This window comes from Panthera pardus, unplaced genomic scaffold (assembly GCF_024362965.1).
Source record: "Panthera pardus isolate Hobbes unplaced genomic scaffold, ASM2436296v1 HiC_scaffold_13, whole genome shotgun sequence".
Classification (NCBI taxonomy): domain Eukaryota; kingdom Metazoa; phylum Chordata; class Mammalia; order Carnivora; family Felidae; genus Panthera; species Panthera pardus.
This window is the reverse complement of record NW_026526688.1, coordinates 132,265,734-132,289,658: the sequence shown is the minus strand read 5'-3', so window position 1 is coordinate 132,289,658 and position 23,925 is coordinate 132,265,734. Positions and strand designations below refer to the sequence as shown.

Genomic DNA, 23,925 nt, shown 5'->3' with positions numbered 1-23,925 from the left:
AGGAAGTTACAAAGAGTAATGGGAGTCCTCCTTGAAGAAATACCACTTTTTAAGCTGAAAACTGAATAAGAACCAGCCATGCACTGTGGTAAAATATCTATAACATAAAATTTACCATTTTTAAAGTTTATTTTATTTTGACAGAGAGCACAAGTAGGGGAGGGGCAGAGAGACAGGGAAAGGGAGAGAATCCCAAGCAGACTCCACACTCTCAATGAGGAGCCCGATGTGGGGCTTGAACTCACAAACTGTGAGATCATGACCTGAGCTGAAGTCGGACGCTTAACTGACTGAGCCACCCAGGCACCCCCAAATTTACCATTTTTTAGGAGTAGAGTTTTGTGACATTAAGTACATTAACATTGTTGTGCATCCATTACCACCACCCATCTCCAGAACTTCTCTCATTTCCCCAAACTGAAACTCTGCACACGCTAATCAATAACTCCTCACTCCCCAGTGGCCCCAGTGGCAACCACTATTCTCTTTTCTGTTTCTATGAATTCAACTCCTATTAGGTACCTCATATAAGTATAATCATACAGTGTTTGTCCTTTGATGACCAGCATATTTCACTTAGCGTAATATCACCAAGTTTCATCCATGTGTCAGAACTTTTAAGATGACTATTCCATTGTAAATTTATACCACATTTGTGGTATTCTTCTGGTGTTCATCTTTGTGCTTTTGTGAATAATGTTGCTATGAATAGAAGTATAAAATGTCTATTTGAGTGCCTGCTTTTAATTCTTTTAGTGTATACCCAGAAGTGATCATATGGTAATTGTATGTTTAATTTTTTGAGGAACTGCTAAACTGTTTTCCATAGCAGCTAACACTGTTTTACATTCCTTCCAGCAAAGCACAAAGGTTGCAGTTTCTTCAGATCCATACCAGCTCTTGTTTTGTGCCTTTTATTATATTATTATTATTATGGCTATCTATTGAGTATGAAGTGGTATCTCACTGTGGTTTTGATTTATATTTCCTTAGTGATTAGTAATGCTAAGCATCTTTTCGTGTGCTTATTGGCCATTTGTATATCGTCTTTGGAGAAATGTCTGTTCAAGTCCTTCACCCTTTTTTAATTGGGTCATTTGGCTTTTGTTGTTAAGTTGTAGGAATTCTTTATATATTCTACATTATTAACTCCTTATTAGATGATTTGAAAATATTTTCTGCCATTATGTGGGTTGTCTTTTTACTTTAGTAATGTCCTTTGATACACAGAAGTTTTTAATTTTGAAGAAGTCCAATTTATCTAGTTTTTCTTTTGTTGCTCGTGCTTTGGTATCATTTCCAAGAAATCGCTGCCAAATCCAGCATCATGAAGCTTTTCTCCTATGTTTTCATCTAAGAGTTTTGTACTCTTTACTTTCATGTCTAGGCATGTGGTTCATTTGACTTAATTTTTTCTATGGTGCAAGATAAGGGTCTGACAGTCCTTTTGCACGTGGATGTCCAATTTTCTTAGCACCATTTTTTCCAAAAGACTGTCTTTTCCACATTGAATGGTCTTGACACCCTTGTCAGAAATCGTTTGTGCACACACATTAGAGCTTATCTGGGGGCTCTCCACTCTATTTCATTGGTCTGTATGTTCTTCTTTATGTCAGTACCACAGTTTTTTGATTAATGTCGTTTTGTCGAGGTTAGAGTTTTAAATCAGAGGTCACAGCAATTTCAAAGAACTAGAGTAGGGATCAGTAAACTTTTTCTGTAAAGGGCCAGATAGCAAATATCTGGGGCTTCACAGGCCATGTGGTCTCTGTCATAATTACTCTACCCTGCTATTATAACACTAAAGTAGCCATAAACAAGACGCACTCAAAGGGTCGCAAGTGTGTTCCAATAAAATTGTATCTATAGTAACAGGTGGCAGGACAGATTTGCCCCAAAGGCAGCAGTTTGACACTCTGGGCTGGAGGCCACAGTTGGACCATTTTCAAAGGTCCAAAGGAAGGCAAGTGTGACCAGAATAAAGGTGAGAGAGGAGAAAGGTGAGATTGGAGAGATAAGTAAGAGCCAGATCACAGAAACCTATAGACCACAAGAGGATTTGATTGTTCTCCCTCACCCATTCACTCACCAAACATCTATCAGGGGCCTACTGGGAGCCAGAGGCTGGGACTACATAGGAGTTAGGCTCAGTCCTCAACCTCAAGGGGTTTCAATATAGGGAAGAGGTGTAAGCTAAGGAGTTTTAGTACAGATCAAATTTCCTTTCTGATTCATGACATATGCTCCATTCCATCACCTGAACCATGGGAGCTGCTCTGAGTTTACCCTACTGCTTTGGTTCAAGCCTTTATTAATTCTCTCCAGGATGATCACAAACAGTCCATTCAAACAGCCTCTGCCTGTAGCCTCACCATCTTCCAAACTACCCTCCAAACTGCAGCATTAAACTCCTAAAATGTAATTATGATTGTACTCCCCACCTTCAAACTATATTGATGGCTTTCATCACTATTAGAGTTAAGTCCAAATCCTGAGGATGACACAAAAGGCCCTGAATGACCAAGCTCTTCCCAACTTCTCAGCATTGTCTGCTCTCTCTCCCCTTGGTGGGAAGTGCTAACTGACAGCCTGGGACATCGACTCACACAAATAACATAAGAGCACGTTTGGCTCATGATTAAGTCATGGGTAACATCTACATCAAAGAACGTCTGATATGTGTGTGAATTCTTGTTGCTCTTGTTTCCATTGTAAAGTATAATTATGAATTGAGCAAGACTTAGTAATAAAAGAACAAATTTGTATAGAGAGAGCCTGGCACTGCTAAGCCATTTAATCCTCACAACTCTCTTCTAAGGTAGTAGTGTCATTGTCTCCATTTTACAGATTAGGAAACTGAGGCACAGAAGGGTTAACTTCCCCAGAATTACACAGCTTGTATAAGTGAGGGCATCAATATTCAGACTCAGGAATTCTGGCTCTATAATCTGTGCTATTAAGCACATTAAGCTCCCTCACTAAACCATGAAGATGTTATTTTAAAATACTGACTGCGGCACCTGGGTGGCTCAGTCTTTTGAACATCCGACTTCGGCTCAGGTCATGGTTTGTGGGCTCGAGTCCCCCATCAGGCTCTGTGCTGACAGCTCAGAGCCTGGAGCCTGCCTTGGACTCTGTGTCTCCCTCTCTCTCTGCTCCTCCCCCGCTCACTCTCTGTCTCTCTCTCCTTCAAAAATAAATAAACATTAAAAAATATATATTAAAATACCTACTGAAGGGGTGCCTGGCTGGTTCAGTCGGTAGAGCATGCAACTCTTGATCTTGGCATTGTGAGTTCGAGCCCCATGATGGGTGTAGAGATTACTTAAAAACAGAATCTTAAAAAAAATTAAAAGATAAAATAAAATAAAATAAAATAAAATAAAATAAAATAAAATAAAAAAATACTGAAGCTGTGCCCATAGTCTAAAAGCATGGTCTCTGGCTAGCAGCATTAGGTTCATCTGGAAACTTATTAGAAGTGCAAATTCTCAGGCCTGACCCCGGACCCACTGAGTCAGAGTCTCTGGAGGTAGGGCCCAGGAATCTGAGTTTTAGCAGGCTCCCCAGGTGATTTTTAAGCATGACAAAGTTTGAGATTCACTGCTCTAAAACATTTATTCCTGTGCAGTAAAGGCCTTAATGGAGGCAAAGCTTAAGACAAACATGAGAATAATTTTGACAAAAGAAGTAGAAAGCAAATTCTTTTTAATGTACAAAGCTTTCAAATTATGTCATAAAAAAAAGATCCTACTACAGAACAATATAGGTTGTCAAAGGTCCTGAGAGGATGCTTGAAAGGATGAGTAAAAGTACATGATAAACCTGAACTTCAAGCAATCAGGCCCAGGTCAAATCCACACACCTACTAACCTGCTGTGTGTCTTTTAGCAATTGCTTAACCAGAGCCTCAATTTCTTAACTGTCAGGGTAAAATAGTAATCCCCTTGACCTATACCCCATGATGTTTGTGAAAATCAAGTGAGATAATGTATGTGACAATGCTTTGTATGGAAGGATAACGTGGTTCATTTTCTGCTGCAACTCATTACAATAGAATAGATGCATCTTCCCTGCTACTCAGGAAGTGGATAGGAGTTCGAGTCTTGCAGTGACTTAAGAGAATTCTCTTTAGTGTAGGTTGTACGAGATACACAGCTGAAATGAGGGGTTGCTCTGGCCTTGACAAGACAGGAAAAGAGAGAAGTGTCCTCACTGAGAAAATGGGGCCAGAGTATTGGCAGATGGTAGTAGGAATATCATTATATATCTCTGAACTCATCAGTAGCTTTATAATTTCTCCTCCCATAAATATTTCATTAAAACCTGTAATAGCTTAGGCCAATATTCAGTCCTGTGCATTCTTACGGCCTAGCATTTGCTATTATATGGGCTGTTTACAGTAGCTTCTGTTCTGATTGGTCAATGTTTGTGCCTCTCAGGTTGTTAAAATTTTAAATATCACCTCTGGTTATACTCCATAATAGAAAGAAATGTTATTTGAAGTTTATTTCAAACAGAAGCAATTCTCCCCTTTCTGGATGGTTGAATGGGTTCATCCTGGGCTTCACCAGGCCTGTCTATTCCTCTGAACTTTGATTCCATTGCATAATCCTCAACTTAATGACAAATAGTTTCAGCATGTTCATTCATCAAAACAACAAAATTTATATTTACTTATTCTGCTTCTAGCACATTTCTCTGGCTGAGGAAGACACAAGCTACCATTCTGGAAGGACTCTCATGCATGTGTGGGTAAGAATTTGATATCTAGGGTGGGTTTCTTTTATTCATTTTGCAAAGCTAGGATATCCCAGGCCACCACTCTCTTTTCTTTCCCCCTTCTTTTCTCCCATTGCTATTTTCTCCCTTCAACTAGGGACAGAATAGGTACACTTCCAATCTTTTTTTTTTTGGATTTTTTTCCTTTGGATTTTTTTCCTTTTGGATTGTCTCTTGGATTAAAAGTGACTTTCAGATAAATGTGAATCACTTAAGATGGAGCTACTATTGGGAGAGTTTAAAGGCCTCTCATAAGAAAACAAAACCTATTAATTATATTCCTTACTCGAACTGACTTTAAACCATGTAATAGATTCCTGTATCTTACACTCTTCACCTCAAAATGGTAGGTGGTAGGGACACCAGTTATTTTTCAAGAACGCATAATTTTTAATTGAAGCTGAAATGTTCAAAGTGACCAGTAGCTATACTGGTTGAGGCATGACATGGACACTTAATCCCAAAAATTACAACACTTAAAGATTTCTGGCTCTGCTGAATGTGACCCATGCAGTGTAAGGAGCAGCCCAACATTCTCTCTCACTTGGGGTGACTTTGCTTCCCACATCTAGAACCTGTTTAACAGAAACCCCAAATTCTAGAGACAGTCTGCTCAAGCAGGTACAACCAGGGCAGGGAAGGTGACTGATTTTCTTTTCAGGTGCTCTACATGAATCATGTACTGGGTTAAGTCCCTTCATTCCACCAGCATCCCCCAATCCTTTTCCCCCAAAAAGCAAAAAGCCTAGAGGATTTAAGGCCTTGTTACTCAAGGCATGGTCCATGAACCAGCAGATCTGAGGTTGCCTGCAAGCCTGCAGAAATGCAGGGTCTCAGGCTCAAACCAGACCCACAGAACTCTGCTTTTTAACTAAATGTCCAGGTGATTCATATTCACGTTAAAGTATGAGAAGTACTGGTTTATGTGACGAATTTGTTAAAGCCCATACAAAAATAGAACCAAGATTCTCTACTTAGTTTGAACACTTGAAAAATTAAAAACAGATGACTCACTTCACTTTTGATGTGTGATGCTCAAAGGAAAGCAGCCCGAGCCTTGGTAGAGAGGAAGTGGTGATACTGAGAAGACTTCTCTCCTTACAGGTTCTCCCATAGACACTGCAGCTCTTTAAAGTTCCAGGACCTTCCCTTTGCCAGTCCTCAGGAGGCAAGAGAAAGAATCAGAGAGGAAATGGAACAGTTCCTCAGCCAGGTCCTGCAACAACCAGGAAGACGGAGGCTTTCCAGAAAAACTAGCCTTGAGGAAATGTCCAGGGTAAAATGAACGGTTCTCATACCTCCTTGAGTTCCTTTCTTCTCCACCATCAGCTAGTTATTACCCACATTTCTTTCTCGACCACTGGGATTCAAACTGATGACCTAATGCCTCCAATCAGCCTGGGATCCATTTCCAGCGTTCCTGGCAAGAGGATGGGAAAGGGAGAAAATGCACGAGTCAGAAAGATATTTTTATCTTTCTCTTTGCACGACAGAATCCTGACAACAGTATCTCTGACACAAGCAACAACTTGAGGAAGGGTCAAAACCAATCCTAGCAAATAGTTTTGCTCTGTGTAAACTTCCTGTCTTTTGCCAGCTCTGACGAAATCGGGGGGGTCTCCTCTCATAGGCCCTGCCTTCTGGCAAAAAAGTACAAGCAGGAAGACAACAGATTTGAAAGGAAGTGAAAGAAAACAAAGCAAAGACAGTGTTACGTTTCAGGGCAAAGACCCACCAGAGATCCGAAGAGGAGACAGAGGCTATATTTAGAACACGCTAGCCTGCTAATGTTCTCCTTTTCTAAGCCAGAAATAAAATAGGAAGGTAAGACCATATTAGATAGGCATTTTGTATTCTGAAAACATGATGATGTCAAGTGAAATAATAGGACATTTGCACAGTTGACCATTTTGCTGTGTTGTAAGCATGGCAAAGCAGAGATATCTTGTCTGGAATATAATTAAGCAAAGCATGTGTGCATTATACTAGTGATGCGATTGTATATGGGCAAGGCCTAAAGGTAAAAAGTAGTGCAAAATTACAAACTTCCTCATCAATGGTACGTTTAAAAGAAATGCTGATAAATCCATAGACATGGCTGAAATTTTATTGCAAGGTTTATTCTAAACCAAATAGAGCTAACTTTGCAAATACAATTTTAAGGATAATTTAAATACATATTAAAAATAAGTAATGATGATTCTAAGAATCAGCTAGGCACTGTTGGGGAAAAAAATGGAATGTAAGACATGGTCCCTGTACTCCAGGAACTGACATCAAGTTTGTGTAGAAAAGACTAACACACATGACCTATAACAGCCAAGCTGGCTGAATTCCATATTGGTTCAGGTGGTATCGAGGGGAGAAGAGACAACCCAGCATAGACTGTGGACCCTGGATCTTCACTTCCCACTGATACAGACCTATGGTCAACTTGGCTAAGGTGACCCAGTGAACTCTTAGCAAGGCTCAGAGTAACTGGACTCAAGCTCTCATGATTTCCCCTTATTACAGAGCAATAAACGTTAGATAAATCCTTGCTTAAGAAGTCACTGAAGCTTCTTTTCCACTGAGGCAGATCTAAGTGATCTCAATTTAGGAAATTCATATTGCTTTTTTGACAAAAGGGAACACAAATTTTCATTTTAAAGTTTTCTCCCATGTTTCATGTAATGTAATTTTATGTTATTAAATATACTATTAAGACAATAGTAATTCAATAAGGAAAGGAGAAAAAGAAAAGGAAGGAAGGTAGCAGGAAGAGAGAGGTCAAAAGAGGAAGGGAGGGAGGAAAGAAGGAAAGAAGGAAAGAAATTAGCATCAAGTTGTTTACCAGAAAGGATATGGTTAAATAAAATGTAGCGCAGGCATACAATGGAGTATTCAACAGTTTAAAAGAATGAGGTAGAAATAAATGTATTGTCTTGACAAAGAAAGACCTCCAAAATAAATTAATTGTAAAAAGCAAATTGCTAATTAACACAGGACATACAAAATGTTAAAACACATGCACATCCTCACAAAACAAAATTACATGTTTTTATAGGTACCCATATAAAAAAACTTACATGGTTTTTTTTTTTAATGTTTATTTTTGAGAGAGAGAGACAGAGTGCGAGCAAGGGAGGGGCAGAGAGAGAGAGGGAGACACAGAATCTGAAGCAGGCTCCAGGCTCTGAGCTTGTTGCACAGAGCCTGATGTGGAGTTCCAACCCACAAACCGTGAGATCATGACCTGAGCCGAAGTCTGGCGTTTAACTGACTGAGCCACCCAGGCACGCTTATGTGGGTTTTTTATTAAAAAAACAAAAACAAAAACAAAAAAACAACTTCTAGAGAATCATGACCCAAAATGGCAGCAATCTCTGGGCAGTATGGGATTAGGAGGTGGGGATGCTTTGTTGACAACATACATCTCTGTTGTTTAATGTGTATTCATACTTTCTTATTTCTCTTAGAGTAAAAGCCAAAGACCTTTACAATCTGTATCTCCCACCTCTACTTTTCTGATCTCATTTTCCCTTTGCTAGCTGTAATATAGCCAGACCTATCTCCTTGCAGTACCTCAAATACACATACACTGACCCATCTCAGAGTCTTTGCATTTCCTGTTCCCTTTGCCCAGGATGCTCTTCCCCTATTATATATATGGCTCATTCCTTCATTCCCTTCAAGCTTTTCTTCAAATGGTAACTTCTCAATTAGGCCTGCCCTGACCTCCTAACTTAAAATTGCAATTCCTTTTTTTTCTTTAATTTATTTTGAGAGAGAGAGAGAGAGAGAGAGAGAGAGAATCTCAAGAAGGTTCCACACTGTCAGCAAGGAGCCTGATATAGGGCTCAATTTTATGAACTGTGAGATCATGACCTGAGCCGAAATCAAGAGTCAGTCAGAAGCTTAACTGACTGAGCCACTCAGGCGCCCCTGCTAGCATTCTTGATCTGCCTCATCTTATTTTTGATGATAGCACTTATCACCTTTTAACATGTAATTTCCCTATTAATTATGTTTGCTTTTCTCCTTCCACTAGCATGTAAGCTCTATGAGGGCATGGATTTTTATTTGCTTTGTTCATAAAAAAAATCCTTAGTCCCCAGAATTGTGTCAAGTATACCACTGGACAGAGGCTTGATAAAGTGTACTTAATAAAGTCACAAATTTTCACAAGAATATATTCATGTATTTTTTGTATATGCTTAAGAATCAAAGATAACCACCAATCTCAAACAAAAAAACCAACTTCTAAAAACTTAGAATAAAATGCCTGAGGCCCTCCTGGGTTCTGTGGAACAAGATTTGAAAATCGCTGGCTCCAAGCTAAATAAGATAGAACACAGGAGACAGAAACTTACTGAATGGAAGTCCTTCCATTGACTTACCACACTATCTAACTATGTGTATTATTTTGCAGTCAACTAGGAGTAAACTGACAGTTCCTAGAACCTCTGTGAAATCACCAGCTATTTCTTTACGGAGACAGAGGGCAAGTATTTCTTATAAGGGCAACACTGTGCCAAAGGTGACAAGTTGTGGCAAAAATCATGTTTATTAATTCTTCATTTCTTTCAAAAAGTGTATATCTATAAGAATGTAGGTGCAATTTAATCCCCAATCTTGTTTAAGCAGGTTGACCGAAGTCCTTAGAACTGGAAAGAGGGAAAGGTTGAAAGCAGCCAGCACCATCCCTGCTTCAAAGAACAGAAGTCTTTTACATACACAGATGATTCTTATCAGAGTCAGTGGATTCCTTGGAGAGGAATCCACTCCAAGTTACCAAGGGATGGAAGTAAGGAAGGCGGTCCCAGATAAATATTTTGCCAGTCCTATTTTTTCTTGTCTTTAACCATTTCTCAGGGGTCTGAGAGGCAGTAACAGAGACCACTTCTTAGCTTAGCCATTGGAAATCATGAAAGGGCCTTTTCTAGTATCCCAAACTTTTTGTTTTCTAGCTACTGGTTTGTAATGGAGTCTTCAGAACTCTGTAGAATGAATCCAGAGAAATTTGTGATAATCTATCCCTATGTTCTAGGGTATGGAACAGTTGCTCCAAATTTCCTTTAAGGCTTACAAGTAAACCAAGACTTAGCAACTGTTTATTAAGAGTCAAAAATTCTATGTTCCATATCTTTATTATCAAGGCTCAAAATGATTATTTACAAGTTCCTCAGAACTCACAGCTTTGGTTTCTCATTTCATCAATTATAAGCTTCTGAGAGTTAAGGACCTCATTTGGGGCTTTTGTAGTCTAACAGCATGGTTCTGTTCACATAGTATTATTTAACTAAGGCTTTATAATCAGCATTATAAAACAAATGACAATATAAACTGAGCCTATAAACATCACCCAAAATAAAATCATACTTGGGGCACCTGGGTGGCTCAGTCGGTTAAGTGTCCAACTACAGCTCAGGTCATGATCTTGCGGTTGGTGAGTTCAAGTCCCGCATCAGGTTCTGTGCTGACCGCTTGGAGCCTGGAGCCTGCTTCGGATTCTGTGTCTCCCTCTCTCTCTGTCCCTCCTCTACTTGTCCAAGCGCTCTCTCTCTCTCTCTCTCTCTCTCTCTCTCTCTCTCTCAAAAATAAATATATAAACATTAGAAAAAATAAAATTACACTTGTAGCAGAATCTCGAAATGCCAAATCTGCCTCGGTGGCTGCTTCCAAATTTTAAAAGCCAAACAGCACACTAGAAAGTTAGTAACTATGACAAATTGTCTTTGTTAACTCTTCATACTTGTTATGTACTGAACTGGTGACACAAGAAGCTCTAAGAGAGGAAAGCTCACATCAAAGGAAGTATTTTTATTTGGCAGACTGACCCCACCTCTCTTTATTGCCTGGTACATTTGTGCTGTTAATAAACATTCAGAATCTGAGAATTCAAGGTACAATAAAGTTTATGATTGGTGTCTAGATCAGTTCCCTAGAGAAGAGAGACTCTCTAGATGGCAACACTGCCTGGTTCTTCCTTTTCTTCACAAGGCTGAAGATCTAGACACAAAATATAGTACATTTTATATATATTTTACATAATCATGCATTTGTGCATTTGTATAGATCTGCTGTGGCAGAGAAGGCAAGGGAAAGTGGCATAAGGGAAGGAGAGTTTGAAACAGCAAAAATTAGAAACAATGTGCCCCACAAGAGGGGAACGCAGCATAAACTATAGTATATGATATCACAATCAACAAAAGTTAACAAGTAGATGGTCTACATTAACACATGGCATATGAACTGTCTGGGGAAGAAAACCTTTTGCTTCCCTCTAAGCTATAGTTCCTGGGGACCTGCAAACTATACTGACAAATGACAGATTAACAGGAGAAAAAAGGTTATTCATATGGAAGTAACTAGAAGCTAAATGGTTAAAGTTAGAAATTTTTCTATTGAACTTGGTAGGGGAATGAGGAGAGTGGAAAAAAGACCTCTTTGGGAAGAATAAATAAGTTTCTTTAGGAAAGACAAATGGGTTTTTAGAAGAACAAACTGGAGATTAAAAAGTTTGTGATAATATTTGTCTATGAATGTGTGAGTGGTCATTTCCATCTTCTTCATGGCCACGAAGGATTTGATTTATGGCAGGATTACTCTTGGTCTCTCTTCTAGGAGTAGACCCATCCTGGAGAGGGATTTATGACAGCCTCATTTCTAAGAAGTTTCTGCTTTTAATGCAATACAGGAGGCACCAAGAAGGCTTCTTTCTACATCTGTTGATTTTCAGTTTTCTTCAACTCAAAATAATCCTTATGTCAAAGTGGCATATCCTGATCCCCTTCCACATAAAGTTATGTGAGGTGAAGAAAAACAGAACTAAAATAACGTAAATGTATTCACTGACTTTAAAATGTTAAAAAAAAAAAAAGATGCATGATCATGGCAGATATCAAAAATTCGTTTGGAAAAAAGAAAACAGGGTTTTAACAGTTATTATTAAGTTTCTTGTTCTGTAGATATACTAAAGTTCATACCATCAGTCATTTTTTAAGTGAGGAAGAGGTATTAGAATATTAAAGATAGGGGCCCTTGGGTGGCTCAGTTGGTTGAGTGTCCAACTCTTGACTTTGGCTCACATCATGATCTCGCGGTTCATGGCCCTCGCGCTGAGAGTGCAGAGACTACTTAGGATTCTCTCTCTCCTTCTCTTTGCCCCTCCTCTGCACTCCCTCTCTCTCTCTCTTAAAATAAATAAAAATTTTTTTGTAAAAAAGAATATGAAGAAGAAATTCAGTCAGGCAGAGAGGGAAATAAATGAAAAGAGAGAAAAAGTAGAAGGTTAGTGAAAGGAAAAGAAAGGCACACCAGGGGAAGGGGAAAAAACCATAGAAAGAAAACATTTACCAAAAGCAAAACTAACATCTAGATAGACGGGAACTAGTGGCAGAAAATGGGCATATGACTGTGTAGGTTGTGTGTATTTCACTGTTTCATGACAACCTGATGTGCTGTTATTAGCCCCATTTTGCAAATGAGGAAACTGATTCATAGCATGGGTTAAATAACCTGCTCAGTTATGTAGGTGAAGAGGGCAGGATTCAGGCAACTGGGACTTCACACTCAAGCATTTTGCCCCTATGCTTCTTATGCAGACATGTCAACATTTCAGAAGATGATTTTCCATCATCCTTTTTTTTTTTAATTTTTTTTTTAATGTTTACTTATTTTTGACAGAGAGAGAGAGACAGAGCATGAGCAGGGGAGGGGCAGAGAGAGAGGGAGACACAGAATCTGAAGCAGGCTCCAGGCTCCGAGCTGTCAGCACAGAGCCCGATGCGGGGCTTGAACTCACAGACTGCGAGATCATGACCTGGGCCAAAGTCGGACACCCAACCGACTGAGCCGCCTAGGCGCCCCTCCATGATCCTTTGAAATTAGTGACAAATTATTCAGCAACATAGACCTTTTTGACATCCAAAACATTTTTTCGTCCTTTGTTTTGATAAAGTTTACTTTTGAAATAAATATTTGTGTCCCCCCCAAACTTTTAAATTTTCCCATCTTTGGAGAAATGACAGTGCCCTTCCCTTACATCTACACCACTATGATAGAGCACATTCATTCATTCCCTCCTTCATTCAACAGATTGAGTACCCACTGTGTGTCTGTCTATGCCTGAGTAAAATTACCTGTCCCCTGTCCCCAAAGAACTACACAGCAACCTCTGGGGTATGGCCTGGAAGCCAGTTCCTGGTTTGGCATCTAACAAACTGTGTAATCTTGAAAACAAGAGGGTTAGATTAAAAAACAAAAAACAAAACAAAACAAAACAAAAATGGATTCTTGGGGCACCTGGGTGGCTCAGTCAGTTGAGCATCTGACTCTTGATTTTGGCTCAGGTCATGGTCTCACAGTTCGTGGGATTGAGCCCCATGTCTGCCTGTGTGCTGACAGCATGGAGCCAGCTTGGGATTCTCTCTCTCCCTCTCTCTCTGCCCCCTCCCCCCCTTGCTCATGTTCTCCCTCTCTCTCTCTCTCTCAAAATAAATAAATAAACATTAAAAAAAAAAACTTTATAAGAAAACAGATTTCTATTTTCTCTCAGTTTCTACATAAGAACTTTGGGGCAGGAATTCCCTCATGAGTTGGGCTTTAAGCTTTGGCATTAGAAATGTGTCTCACATTTATCTGATCTCTAAAAGCAGGTTTAGCATCAGAGAAACATCACAGTGGAAAGATGTTCTTCGCAGCACCTAAGAAGACTCTTAGATTGGGATCTTCTTACATCATAATTGTTTCTCACTTTAAGCACTGTAGTCATGCTTTCTCAGCTATGCCAGCATAACTTGCCAACACCGACTGAACAGGATCTTAAAACAATGGTGCTCAGCCCACCTATCCAATTGGGTTGTAACTGAAGAAATTGAGGACTTCACTCCTCTCAGTAATACAGTGATCCTGCTTCTTTCCATGATTCATCTTTTGGGAAGGGGAAGGTACTCTCAAGTTTTAAAATAAGGCTCAGGAAGGAGATAATAACTCTCCCCTATTTGAATTATGTCATTCATGCATTCCAAACTTCTTTGAAGGCCTATTATGTTCCACTCAGCGATAACCGTTAGGGCTATATAGGAAGACCAAGTCCTTGCCCTTGAGGAATCCACAAACTAAAGGTGAAGAAAGGGAAGGAAACACAGTATTATAATATTGGGTAGTAAGTGTTAGGATAGAAGTTAAGTACTGGATGTCATGGGAATAAATAGAAGGGGAACTTAACTCACATGGGAGGAGTCCCACAACAAACATCCTAGAGGAAATGATGTCTGAATTTTGAACTTTACCTGTGAAAGAAGTAGGGGGATGTGTTACAGAGAGAGAGAAAAATAGACCTACACTTGCATAAAGCTTAACATAGGAAGGAGATTGGAAGTGGAAGAAATTACACTGGAGCAGTAGCAGAGAACAGACCACAAAGAAAGGGTCTTTTATGCAATGCTGAAGAGTTTTAATTTATCCAGGAGGGGAGACTTGTCCTGCAGGACATTTTGCAGGAAAACCACAAAAGAGGTGATAAGAAAGCTAAGAGAGGAGACTGAACGCCAGGGGAGTAGCCAGGAACACTGAATGCTGAAGAGAGGTCAAATAAAATAAAAACAAGGGGGCGCCTGGGTGGCTTAGTCAGTTAAGCATCTGACTTGGTTTCAGCTCGCACAGGTCATAATCTTGTGGTTGTTGAGTTCAAGGCCCACATTGGGCTCCATGCTGACAGTGCGGAGCCTGCTTGGGATTCTCGCTCTCTCCCCCTCTCTCTCTGCGCCTCCCCCACTTGCATGCTCCCTCTCAAAATAAGTAAACTTAAAAAAAAAAAAAAAAAAAGCTACAAGGACTCGGTGTATTTATCCAAGGAGGTCATTGTGGACCTCTGAAATGAATGTTTCATTGGTGTGGTGGAGTCAGACGGTAGAATGCAGTAAATGAGAAATGGGGAAGTAGGAGCCTCAAATGCAGTCAGGCATGTAGCATAGGAGTTTGGTTAACTTTTGTCTTGGTCTGGTGTGCTTTTACTATGTCCTCTCTTTCTTGCCCTGACACATTTTCCCATTATTCTATTCTTCCTGGCTTCCAGTAAACAGCTGTGGCATTCTCAGGTTCCCTATGAATTTTTTTTCCCCATCTAATTACTAATATATGCATGCTGATTATTTCTGCAGTGCAAAATAATGGACTCTGGGATGAAATAGGGTTAGATTTGAATCCCCAGCCAGCACCCTCAAATAGTTACTTTTTGTATTTTGTCATGCAGGAGTTTTGGTCTGTATAGCAATTCTCTCAGATTAGCCATGGGTTTGGAATGGAAGTTCTGTGGGGATGGAGGCAGCTCCTCCCTCCACTTTCCTGTGCACCTTTGGGGAAGTATCTTCTCTCTGCATACTCACATTATCTAAAAAAAAACCAGCCTGCTCAGCTTGATCCTAGCTCCTCCCCTTATACAGTCAGAGAGCCCGCCCATCCCTTAATACAGATTTTAAAGACAGAATCTGATTGGTGTTGACTAGCTAAGGATTGACTCTATCCGGAATGTTGTCCAAACCGCAACTAGTGTCCATTGGCGCTAACATAGCCACCCAGGCCATACATTTTAACAAATTATGAATCGGGCACGGTTCCTGGGAATGAGGGTTTGAGCTGGTCAGAAACCCCCGTGGGACCCTGGGCAAATCCCTCGATCTTTTCAGCCTTATCTTAGTGTTGCTGACACTTAGTGGATGCTGCCTTATGCTTCCAGAACCTACCTTCAGGACTGAAGAACCTATTCCTCCAGCCGCTGGGCGCCCTGCCAGACCACAGCTCTCATCTGCCATCCTCTCCGAGTAGCCCCCTAGGCAGGGGACAGCCTCCCCGCCGACAGCTGACAGTCGTGTCCTCTTTCCGAACAGTCTGCATCCGCTGACCGCTCCGTGCTGGGCTGTAGAGGCCTGGTGCCCAAAGAGGGGCTTTGGAGCGGATGCGGGGGCGGTTCTCTCCACTTCAGTTAGAGGTCTGAAGCGGAGGTTTCGTCCCAGCCGCCTCCCGGGAAAGAAAGAGAGGAAGGAAAGAACTAGGAAAGGAAATAAAAGAGAAAAGAGGAGTCGAAAAGCCACTGTCTGTCCGGCAAATGCCAAGGGAATTAAGGAAATGAGGCTCGGGCGCCGCAGGGCCGGGGAGCGGCCGCGGGGCGCAGTGCCACCGCCCTGGGAGCGCGGGGAGCGCAGGGAGCCGGCTCAGCGCGCAGCCCGCCGCCCTGGCTGCCGTCGGGTGCGGCTCCCCGCCGCCTGCTTGGCCTGCGCGGCCCGGCGCCCGGCGGGGTAGGAGATACCGCCAATCCTCGCGGCGGCTCCACCTCAGCAGCCCCTCAGAGCCAGGCGCCAGAGGGCGTGCATCTTCCGCGCTGCAGAAACTGTCGTGGAAAAACGACCTCTGTGCCCCGGAGCCAAAATAGAACACGAAGACAGCGTTTGGGGTACAAAGGAACAATAGTTTGTTTCCTCGGCAGGCAAAGGAGGCTGCAGCAGACTAATGCCTTCAAAACTGCAGACCCGTCGGGGTAAAAGGCTGAGCGGTTTTAGAGGAAAATATGGGATCTGGGCGGTTTCGATAGTAATCTGGTCCCAGCTGCCTGCCCTACGTCTTCAAGGTGGTCTCATGACTAGCGCTGGCACGGACCGTCTAAGTCTCATCACTAAGTATACATTAAGGTCAGCGAGATGTCAACATTCATACAAAGTTCTTGGAACAAAGGAGTCTACAGAAAAACAAAGTGGAGGGGAGAGGGGGGCTCCAAGAATGAGGAATAGGGGGAAAAGAGTGTTCAAAGTCAGGTCTTAGTAAAGCATTAGCGTGTGCATCTTAATTTCCATCCATTTTTACATTTTTTTAGTGGTTTCAAAAGGTTTTAGGAGTGCAATGAATGTGGGAAAGCCTTCCCTGGAAGATTGAACCTCTTTAAGCTTCAGAAACCCACACCGGAGAAAAAAGCCTTATAAATGCAACCAGTGTGGAAAATTCTTCACCCACATCTTCATTTTCCTTTAACACCAGAGAATTCACACTGAAGCAAAGCCTTGTAAGTGCAGCAAATATGAGAAACTCTTTGGCCAAAGCTCTAGCCTTATTGTACAAAAGAGTTCACACTGGAGCAAGGCATTATGAGTGCAGAGTATATGGGAAACTCTGTACCAGTAATGGTGACTTCATTCAATACAAAAGACTTCGCATGGCAGAGAGGCGTCATGAGTGTAGGGAATGTGGGAAATCCTTTAGAGCCAGATTTGCTAAGCACCAAAAAATTCCCATGAGAGAAAGGCCTCACAAGTGCAACAAATGGAGGAAGCTTTCAGCTGAAGGTCTAACATCATTCGGCACCAGAAAGTTCACCACCACACAGAAAGGCCTCATGTGCATGGCAAATACAGGAAAGTCTTCAGCCAATGGTCTGCTCTGATCCAGCACTAGAAAGTTCACAAAGCAGATAGGCTTTATGAGTGCAGTGAATTTGAGAAAGCCTTCAGCTGAAGGTCTCACCTCGCTGGGCACAGGAAAGTTCACATGAAGCAAAGCCATAGACATACAGGAAACATGGGAACATGCTATCTCCTTGTTCAATATAATGACACTGAAGGAGAACCTTTATGAGGGAGACATGTTCCTGAAGTTGAAACTCATACATCTGAATATACACAGTGGGGAGATCTCCCTATAAGTTCTAGATATGTGGGAAGCTTCCAGCAGTTGTATTGTACTTCCTAACTTGCCTGGGGCCCTTGCCAAAATTGGCACTGCCAGTTTCTGTGACACAAGTCATCTCAGTTCTACCTGCCACATCTTGGTGGTCACCCTCAACCTATTTAGGGAAGTAGACATCTGTGCTCTCTCTAGAGAATGTAATGAGCAGCCTGAGGCTTCATGGGGACCTGTACCTTTCTCTCTAATGAGGGCACATGCCTAACCCAGTTGTGTCCTAAAGGACCTTATCTCAGTTCGGCTGGCCACTTGCAGAAGAGAGTCACTTTCATAAACATTGTTGTTCTCCAATGATGCTCACAATGTCACCAACCTGTCACCTACCTCACCTTGCTTTGGTTTGTGAAGTAATAAAGGCCTCATTAGTTAAGCCAAAATCAAACAAAACAAAGCAACACTAAAGGGACATCCCAATTTCAGAGCTCCCTGTGGAGGGCCAAAGTTCTCCCCATCACAGCCCAACTTCTCCCCTGCCTCTTTCCCATCCCTGCTACATGTGTTGTTGCCAAGAGCATTCCCTAATAAACTCCAAATCTGAACTCTGTCTCAGAGCCTGCTTCCTAGGGAACCCAATCTGTAGCAATAGCTTAGTCTCACCTTTCAGTATTTTAGAAAGGAATAAATAAGACAATGTAAGTAAAGGTGTCTTGGACAACTCCTGGGCACCTTTACTGAAAGTTAGTCCTTTTGGCTTTCATCATGAAAAGTTTTCTATCAAGACTTTGTGCTGTCCTAGCTGGTATACATTTTTGTGTTGTAGGGTACTCTTCTTGCTTTACTGATGTGCTCCTTTCTTTTCTGTGCTCTGCATTAACTTGCAAATGTTGCTCTTGAGTATTTTCACTCAGGTCAGGGCCAGCTTCATGGTGCACAACCTTAGAAGGGCTCCACATTCAGTTTAGTGTTCTGTGTTGTTGTCTTTGAAATTCTTAACACATTTTGAATAAGGGCCTAGCATTTTCATTTTGTACAAAATATATAACTGGTTCTGCCTTTGTCCACTTGCCTTCTTAAGACATGACATAGGTCTCCTGGTCCTTGAAAGAACCTACCCTTGACATGTGAGCAAAGGCTTAACGACTTCATTGGTTAGATCTCTTTTGGCTCCAAACATCTTTGCTTTACCTGTCCAGGTGAACACTAGCTCTTGTATAACTCACTTCTCTCACTTCTCTGCCTTCTGACAAAGTTCTTCTAGGGAGATGAGCAAGCAGCTACCTTCCGCAAGCCCTGGTAGGCCCACCCTGCTGTCATACAGATATATGAAGTAGGTTCTCAGTAAATGCTTGTCACTGGTCAACTGACTTATTAGATATCCATAAGTAGTCATCTAAATCCTGTACTGATTAAAGCAGAAATTCTGTTCATTCACTCACAGTTACTCCCCAGTTATACTTACTTGGCTTAGACATAATTTAGTTCTCTACCCTAATTTATCTTTGTGGTATATGCTCAGTTACTAACTCTAATGTATTCATCCATCCACTAAGTTAGAATTTCTGGATCATTTCTTGTAATTCTTTTTCATGTCCACCAGAGAGCCTTCTGCAAAAATGGATGTTTGATAGTAGTGAATTGGTTTTGTTTTTGCTAATGTATAAAAGGAGGTTAGGGTAGAAAAGAAGGAACACAGATTTTGAAGTCAAAGAGGTCTGAATTAGATCTTGCCATTATTAGCTACTCAAATGCTCCATTTCCTCATCTATAAAAAGGATAATTAGAAAGGCTTCCCTGTGTGATTGTTGTGGAGAATAAGTGACATAATATATTCGAAAGAGACCCTTAATATTCATTTCCCCTCTCAGTCTCCAAAAAAAAAAAAAAAAAAAAAAAAAAAGCAAGGTTAGAGTCGTTCATGCAGCACTGCTCTTTTAGGTTTTTGTTTGGAACAAGCCTCTGAACCATATATATACAAATGCTTAACTGACTATCGTCTAAGGACACACCAAAAGAGGTGAGATATCATTCCTTCATCATTAAATACTATGTTTTGTGGGGCGCCTGGGTGGCTCAGTCGGCTGAGCGTCTGACTTCGGCTCAGGTCATGATCTCGCGGTTTGTGGGTTCAAGCCCTGTGTTGGGCTCTGTGCTGACAGCTCAGAGCCCGGATCCTGCTTTGGATTCTCCCTCTCTTTCTGTCCCCCCCACCCCGCCCCCACACTGTCTCTCTCTCCTTCAAAAATAAATAAATATTTTAAAAAAATTTTTAAATACTATGTTTCGCTTAATATTTAACATATCTAATGACTATTTCCCCACTAACGTAAAATTAATGGAAGTATAATCCAGTGCACTACATTAACTTATTCAACAAACATTAATGATCAGTGATTCAACAAACATTTTCTCCTCATTGCAAGACCTATAAAGAGCGCTAGGTATGGAGTTTGAACAAAACAGGACAAATAGATCTCTAATGCCATGGAGTTTACCAAGTTACCTTCAGGGAATACCACCTAGAAGAAATTCTTGTGCCTATGGAGTGCAACTATTCAGTCAACAACAGGGTATGGAAAATTGCTTATGTCGGGGTGCCTGGGTGGCTCAGTTGGGTAAGTGTCTGACTTCTGCTCAGGTCATGATCTCACAGTTCCTGAGTTTGAGCCCCACATCAGGATCTCTGCTGTCAGCACAGAGCCCGCTTCAGATCCTCTGTCCCCCTCTCTTTCTGTACCTCCCCTCCTCTCTCTCTTAAAATAAATAAACATTAAAAAAAGAAAAAAGAAAATTGCTTATGTTAAATGCATAATGCTGAGGTCTGCAGTATCACTGACAAACACCTATTTCTATTTTTTTAATACAAAGAAATGATACAGTGAAATATACCACATGCAAAATATTAAAAAATGATCATGACCATTTTCCTCTGATGTACCAACAAATATTTTGGAAGAAGGAACTAAAAAAGCCATATTTTGTTTCAGATCAAATAAAAAAGATTTGAACAGATAAATGTATATATACACTTTTTTCAAAGATTCTTCAAGTTAATTTTGCAAACATCCTCATTTTGTCTACTAAATTTCCAACCATTCATTGACTCTTGTATATCAGTGTCACAGGAGCACATAATAAATATTGGAACGTCTGGATTCCAAATAAACACACTTGGATTTTAAAAAGGGCTTAATGGATATACTTTATTAAAATGGTGTTTTGAACACTGAGATATATGATTTAAGTCTGCTCACAATTACTCTAATACATACATTTAAAAGAATGGTCAAAGCAGCAATCATATCAACTCACTGGGAAAAGTACAAAGTACACCCAAGCAGCACTTTGGTTAAATTATAAAACAATGTACACAAGAGCACTTCAGCAGAAATTAAATTAATTCAGAACACATTAAGCTGCTAAATTTTGTACTGGCATCCAGTGGTAGAACCATGATAGAATTCCATGGTTTCACAGCCCGGAACACTCAGTTGACCATCACTGGACCATTTCAACCATCTAACAACCAGTGGGAGCTGCCAGAGTCAGTCAGTCTCATTCCAGATGCCAAAAGCAACAGGCAGGTCATCACATTTGGCTTCTAAAGACATGACATTTTATTTCTGCTGAGGTCATCAAGATAAGTGAATCTCATGAATACAATAAAATGTAATCCAACCAAAATTTTATGTCGCTTTCCACAGACAAGGGTATGTGAACAACTGAAATGAAATGCTAAATTCAAACCCATGTTTGTATTTAACTGTTTGATGCTAAACTTTAACCATTCCTTCCCCTCACCCTGCCTTGGCTCATTTTCTTACTATCATATTACCATGAAATAAATCCTTGTCCTTTCTTAGAAAGGAAACTAAATGTCCTTTCTGATATTGAGGAGTTCACATAGGCCTAATCATTCTCTGCCAGGATTCTTAGACAAAAAAGAATCAAATTCCACTTTGAAAACATAATTTCTATTTAGATTATGTGCTAATAATTCTTCATTGCAAGTAATTTTTTTTTTTTATTTTGGAACTTGAGAAAAGTTCACATCGTAGAGTATAGAGATTCTAAACTGATCCCTTCAAAACTAATTTTTTTCAGAAAAAAATGCATAAGACTTTGAAGCACTTCAGAAACACAAAAATCTACAACAAATGAACAGTTGATAGAGAGCAGGACTGCATTTACTTGTGAATATACAAGGTACTTAAGAACTTATACTTGTGAAAAATCACAATGATTTTAAGCATATTTTGCCAAATAAATGTTGGCAAATAGTTTGGCAACACATTTTATAAAGATGATTTATGTACTACACATAAATGAAAGGCAAACATAAATTACAATGGATTTAAATTTAATTACATTAATATAATCTGCATTATACCTATACCCACATGTTAATAACCACATAGCAAATTCACAGTTATAACTAAAAGACTATAGTTAGAACAGTTCTTTTTTTTCACTACTGTTTGCATAATTCCTTGTAATAGGCCTAGAAGCTGAAAACATGTAAGCTTATTATCTTTTGTGGATTATAATAATCTACAAATGATACTTTAACATTGTGGCTTGAAAAACAAACACCAATATGTTTTTATGCTTAAGCAAAGTTGACTGATTTCTGCTTTTTGGGTAAAGCAGAGCAAAGCCCACCCCAGACCAAGGCCAACACAGCCCTACAAATTTCTCTTTGTAAACCTGGCAATCCACCTCGGTGAATCAGTGACTTCTGAGCTTGACAACATCACTCCCACTCTCAGTTTTTAAAGTAAAAGAGAGGAATAGTAATGTGAAGAATTCAAATCAGAAATGAAACCTACATTTTCAGAATGTCATTTTGTGCTTTAGAGTTTTCGTCTGCTTGTTACTTCGTAAGTTCTCCATACTCCTAAATGACGCTTCTACATTTAGGTTCCGGGACCTAACTCAGCAAGAACAAGAAAGTCTTCCAGCTTTCTTAGCCTACTTTTGGTTCCTCACTTCCCAGACAATGAACAGAAGACTGTTTTCTTTCCTGTAATGTTCTTTACTTTTCACTAAGCTTCCTTGAAAATAAAAAAAAAAAAAATTCAAATATTTCTTTGTCACCTTTTTTATCAAAAGAAAATTCCTGATTAATATATGCAGGAAAACTCAAGATTTATTTTCTTCCATTCCCAAAAAGGTGAGAAGATGTGAATATTTATATTGGGCCCTCTTCCTTCTAACAAACCTTTAAATAAAAGATAAAGACAGAAAAAAAACTCAACCATGAAAACCCAAAGTGGAAGGAATAGACTATATCAACTTGACCTTCTTGGTTTCTTTTTTTTGTTGTTGGTTTCTACAACAAAACTCCACGCCATTCTTAACACTCAGCATTTTTCTCACATCCTATTATTTTATTTGCACATTACCTAGAGCAATGCAGTTTCAACATGCTAGTCTGCTTCTGTGTTTTCTGCATAATTTACCTGCCATAAAATGTCTCTGCCATTTTCAATCTATTTCTTCACCTGCCAATAACCATTTGTTCTCCACTATAAAGCTGTCCTCCGTCTGTCAAGAGCCCTTGCGATAAACATATTAATAATTTAAATCTCACTGGTGAAGGAGCTATGCAGGATTGTTCCCTTTAATTCTCTATTACTCCAAAATTTACATATGTACATACCCCCACACATATAACAAACTTACATGGTCTGCAAAATAAACTGCAGATATAATTTCAAACACGCATGTAGAGATTCACATTTTAACAGCAAACTTACATGCAGATATAAAGTAGAGTTTTACATTCCTAAATTACATTAGCAAGCTGAAATATAGAATGCTTTAACGTTTTAGATTTATTCTTTGCTTTGAATCTTAGAAAGAAGCAAAAAGGAGACATAAGCCTCACACTATCTCTCTCATATTATCAGACAATGTGGTATTATTTCTACTGACAAATTATCCAACTTGCTTATTCTATACAAAAGGTGATATAAACATACTACATATAAAACACAAAACACAGAGTTAAAGATAACAAATGGAAACTTCATACAAAATACTGGATACCATCAGTATTTAAGTTTGTATGGCTTTGACCAAAAGATTCGGCCTGTGCATACTCTTCTGATATAAAGAAGTAGTCTATGTATCTATATAACATTCTTAGCTACAGAAAAAGAGGCAATGAAGGGGGTTGGGGGGGAAGGGGGAAGACTAAGTGACACAGCTGACATTCATAACTGCACTGTTGTAAATATGCATACAATTTAGCAGCGCCATATTATCTGAATTAATGTCTTTTCCATTGTGAAATTTACCAGCAAGTGGTCCAGAATACAAAATATAGTCACACAGAACTCTGTTTTCACACTTACTCCTTGGTAGAACTATTGAAAATAAACACTTGCAGCTAACACATTGCAGAGCCGTCAAAATATCTACTAGTTTTGAAGAACTTGAAGGCAAGAATCTGTTCAAATGAAGAAAGAACAGAAATGATCAGACGAA

General features: G+C 40.0%; 1 protein-coding gene across 3 annotated transcripts in view; it reads right to left on the bottom strand.

Annotated features, from left to right (window-relative positions):
- Positions 1-5,904, bottom strand: part of ABCG2 (ATP binding cassette subfamily G member 2 (Junior blood group)) — a 120,115-nt gene extending 114,211 nt beyond the window's left edge. For 2 of the 3 annotated variants that reach the window (XM_019464710.2, XM_019464761.2), the window contains exon 1: positions 5,797-5,904. The gene's annotated coding sequence lies outside the window, so the exon portion shown is untranslated. The remainder of the gene's footprint in view (positions 1-5,796) is intronic. The other variant, XM_053901399.1, reaches the window with a different exon arrangement.
- Positions 5,905-23,925: the final 18,021 nt, after the last annotated feature.